The sequence below is a fragment of the Chiroxiphia lanceolata genome, chromosome 2 (genome assembly GCF_009829145.1).
Source record: "Chiroxiphia lanceolata isolate bChiLan1 chromosome 2, bChiLan1.pri, whole genome shotgun sequence".
NCBI lineage: Eukaryota > Metazoa > Chordata > Aves > Passeriformes > Pipridae > Chiroxiphia > Chiroxiphia lanceolata.
Genome location: NC_045638.1, coordinates 38,203,234 through 38,207,990, shown reverse-complemented (window position 1 = coordinate 38,207,990; position 4,757 = coordinate 38,203,234). Strand labels below are relative to the sequence as shown.

At 37.3% G+C, this 4,757-nt stretch overlaps 1 long non-coding RNA gene across 1 annotated transcript; it reads right to left on the bottom strand.

Moving 5' to 3' along the window:
• Window positions 1-761: 761 nt before the first annotated feature.
• On the bottom strand, window positions 762-4,757 carry LOC116783196. Its single transcript, XR_004355559.1, has 3 exons — window positions 4,413-4,757; window positions 3,342-3,438; window positions 762-868 (listed from the first exon to the last, which is right to left on the bottom strand). It is a non-coding gene; the product is annotated as an uncharacterized LOC116783196 (long non-coding RNA).

The following is a 4,757-nucleotide window of genomic DNA, read 5'->3' as shown; positions in this document are numbered from 1 at the left end:
TTCTGTAAATTACACTATCCCTTTTAAAAGACCTCTTTGCCACCACTTACCCTTTCCCTTACTCTAGTTAAGCAAAGAAATTTTTTCTGCTTTAGAAACCTGAAAATATTTGTTTTCTATGTGGTGGTGTGTTGATCCTGTCAAGTTTCTAAAAGTCACACAGCAGTTAGCTTGCTCCCCTCTACTCCAGCTGGACAAGGCAGTGAGTAGGAAGACTAAAAGTGAGAAAATTCATGGGCCAAGATGAAAACAGTTTAAAGGATAGAGGAAAAGGAAAAAAAACCCCAAAACAAACAAGTGATGCAAAGGTAATCCTTCACTACTTCCCACAAGTATGCCCAGCTAGTCTCTGAGCAATGGCTACAGCCCCACAGTTTTTAATAATGAGTTTAATTTTATGTTGCTTGGAATATCCTTTAGGTCAGTTTGGGTCAACTGCCAAGGCTGTGTCCCCTCCCAACTTCTTTTGTGTCCTCAGTCTACTCATTTCAGGGAGCAGGCCCTTCTTTTTTCCTAACCTTTCCCCTTCCTTTTTCCTAACCTTTCCCCTTTCTTCTTTCCTTACCCCCCTCCTTTCTCTTTCACCTTCCCTTCCCAAGCCTTCCCTTCCCAAACCTTCCCTTTCCAAATCTTCTCAAATCTTCCATTCCCTTCCCTTTTCCCTCTATCAGGTTGGGAAGAGTAGTACAGCACATGCTGCACAACTGGCAGTGTGTTATTCCTATCAGTACATTTACTGCAGAACTTCTACCAAGTTCAAGAGCAGCAGAAAATTTGTCTGTGGGTGATTAGATGTACTGTGGGAATGTTGTGGTTTTTTGGTTTGCTTGTTTGTTTGTTTGTTTTTTTAAACTGTGCCTTCTCTCTCCTGTGGAAGCTAATGTGAAGCAAGTTTTGGGTACATGAAAGTGTAATAAAATTTTCACTTTTTCTGTCTATCAGGAAAGAATAATACTTTGGGAGCTTTAAAATGGTCATAAAAACATCATCCTGAAGAACTGAATCTCAGTGCATAACGCTATTTCTCAAATGGCATTTCACCTTTCATTTCTATTTAACTGAGAGCATTTGCTGTGGTAAAACAAACTGTGATACCGATGAACACTGACATTTGCTAACACTATTAAGTAGTAAAACAAAGGCTGAGAAGACAATAGACCCAACAGGAGACTACCCAAAGATTAGAAGAGAAAGAATACCATCAGCTCTTAATTGTCAATTCAGCCTACTAATCTTGGATTAAAAAATAAAAGCGAAGATCAATTTATTATTATTTTCTTTTGAATTTGGCATCTCTGGCCAAAAAGGAGCCAGAAGAAGAGCAGCAGAAGTAGCTTGGGATTTGTAAGACAGAGAGAATACATGGCCAAGCGATAGAGAACAGCAGCAAGAAAGACAGTTCAATTTTAAGAAGTCCTTCTTGATACATTACAGCTTTAAACCCTGGACTGTGCTGTAAAACCAGTCATAAGTAAACTAAAAATTTTAAATTGAAAAATAAAACCCAGAATATATGTGGAAGAAAAGAATAATTTCTGTACAATTAAAATACTGCAGTCATTTTTTCCTGATCTATGCTGAGTCCTTATTTTTTCATCTGTTAACAAAAGGGGAGTAGAAGAGCTGTGTAAAAAATTTGACCGCAGCTATTAAGTATAGAGCACATATGACTCTTTGTCCTGGTTAGAACAGCTGGGACCGATTCATCACTGAATGGGTATAGCCCAAACTGTGTATTCTATAGCCCTCCATGCCATTTCCCAGAAACTGTTGTCAGTAGAGGCCTGCGAGGGGGGGTGGGGGGGGGAATGTTCCTGAGCACCCTCATATCCTTTTATGGAATGAGCACCCTCATACCCTTTTATGGAATTCCCCGCTCTGAGGGGAGGACTGAACATTCCCACCTGAACTGGAGAGTATATAAACCTGGAGTTTCGGAACCTTTGGGACCACTCGTGGGATCCAGAGGAGGACCGCAGCTCATCGCTCTCAACCTGCAGCTCTTCACCACCCTTGGCCGGACTACAGTTACCACTTTTGGTTGGACTGCAGCAGCTCTCCCACTAGCAGGTTTTTCCCCTCTCCCTTTGTTTTGGACTCAAGGGGGGGCCCAGGTAGCACCGCTTCGTTTGTGCCCCGGGGTGCTGGGTTGTACATTTGGGTTTTGTGGGTTATTGCCTGTTGCTTGTCTGTGTGGTCGTACTTATTGTATTATTTTATTAAATTGTTATTCTGACTTGTAATCTCTCTTTGAGTTGGCTTGGTTTCCTCTGCTGGTTAACTTTCAAACTAGCACACTCTTCCAGGTCTCAAGTTTGTTTTGTATTCACAAATGTCAACTTCAGCATTTTTTTAATTGAAGTTAAAAATATGGTTTCTGCATATTACTTTATACAAAAACTATTTTGAGCAACTAATTGATATTAACTATATTCACCATAATAAATATGTGCTCCAAAAGTCTGTATGTACCCATGTGTGCACAAATACAATGGAAACAGAACACATTTATGTGGAAAGGAATATTTTCTTTGAAATGTCAGTGACTTTTTTTAATGCACAAGATTGTATAAAAAACTCATGTGTCAAGAATTTAAAAAAAAAAAACCAAAAAAGTAAAAAACCCAGAAATAAATAAAAGGAGACATCCAAAAGAAAGTCTTAGAGATAAAAATATCTGTTATAGAGAGCCCAAGAAAAAAATATTTGGTGTATTTTAAGTTTCCATTCTTCTTCTAGCTTCTTAAACTCAGATCTCAATTTTCTATATTATGATGTTATGCTCTAGGGATAAAGTGAATCTGTTTAAAGAGGGATGCACTTAAATTTTATCCTTATATTGAATTCTAAGTTATTTCATAAAAAAAAATATTTAGCATGATTGTAAGATTGCTGCATAAGGAAATGGAAATAAATATGTAAATACAAACATTTTCCCTAGTATTTCATTTGAAGGAAGTTTAGCTGGGAACAGTCTGAAAAACTAACAGGAGAAAACATTTTAACCTGAAATGAGACTTTATTGCTATAGAGATATTGTGTGAAGATGCAGTGTAGATGACTAAGCTAGATTATCTTGAGCTATAGATATCATAAGGAAGAGCATGTGGGAGAAACGACACAAAAAGAGAAAGCAGAGATAATAAACATCAAGAAGCAAAGAAATTGTGCAGTTATAAGTGTGAAGACAAGAAATCTGTGTATGGGATGGAGAGGTGAGAAAAAACCTGGAAAGACAAAGGACCAATTGACCCAGAGCTTGAAGTCCCCAGTTCCCTCTAACACCAGTGGAGAGAGGGGGTGTCATTCTCCGAGTGAGGGACACCACTTACTGTACCTACTGCTGTCTCATTGTGAAACGACAGCTACTTCTCTCCGATGACTGTTGGGAGATGATGAGTAACACATATCTCAGAACACAGAAAAGTGATGCATAGCCTGTTAACCAGAGCCAATGAATGGCATGAAATCCACTTGTGTAGGAAAAATGGATACTGATTTTGCCATATGTTATTTCAAAATATACATTCTTTATTATTCAGATGGGAAATAATCATGGAAGAAGTCAAAAAATACATATTACGTAAGCCATCTCACATGAACCTTTGGAAGACTTTTACATCAAATATGTTCATCTGAGGATTTTCTTCAATGTACTCTGAATGTAGATGCTAGGGAGTAATTCTTTAATTAAGAATACTAGTGATCTTTTTCAGTGAAAGATAAAAGTGCACTTCTAGTTTAATGATCTTGAGTATTTTGAAAACCAGCATATTACACTGATTGTTGCACGATTTCAACTTTTTGATCAGTTAAACTTAACAGTTAATTACATTTAATCAGATGGCATTAGTACAGTATGTTCTTTTCTTTAGTCTTTATTCTTTTTTCTTTTATTTTCATCTGTTCTTTCTGCCATAAAGAGGAAGCAATTGTCTAGTTGCAACAGTATTCCCATTAGGATTGGGCTGGGATCCCAGTGGTCTCTTGCAATAATTTACAATTAAGCCTTCAGGATTCAATGCATTGACATACTGGACATCATAAAGAATTCACATGCATATGCCCTAACACAGTCTGATCTCTTTGTGAAAATGGACAGACTGAAGCAAAACACAATTCCTGCATGGAACAGTGTTTCTCTGAATCTCCTTCACCTCATTCTTTATTGAAAACAAAACCGGTACTTCATAGATGACAAGCATTTTTGTGTAATTAGTGGTGCTCACCATTTCAGTATACGATATAATTTGCAATGCTAGCTAAAATGTGTGCTTGCATAAACAGTGCCCACATATAATTATTAGAGGTATTTACACCCTCAAGTTCTGCTAAGGCATTCAAGAACATAGTTCTTTCAAACAAAGGGAGTACAAGTTACTGCAAGAAAGATTATTGTATCAAATTTGTACCTTATTTATACATTCAGGCTGCAATGTTGTAACAGAATTGCCATTACATTGCAATTTATACCTCAGTCACTTTCACAATCACAAAGCTTCTCTGATTTCAATTTCCAGTGAAAATCCTATAATTTCCAACACATAAACAAGCCATTAATATGTAGAAGGTCTTCTCCCTCCCATGATTATAAATTCATATGTTCTGAATGTTGGTTTGGTCTAGTATTTTCCATTGTAATATACTTGTGCATTTTGGAAAATGAGTGGAAGTCATTTGGGTTAAGTAAACCACAGCCTTTTTTCCTGTTGTTTTGCTTCTGTTCTCATATCCAAGGAGCAGTAGTGCACATGTCA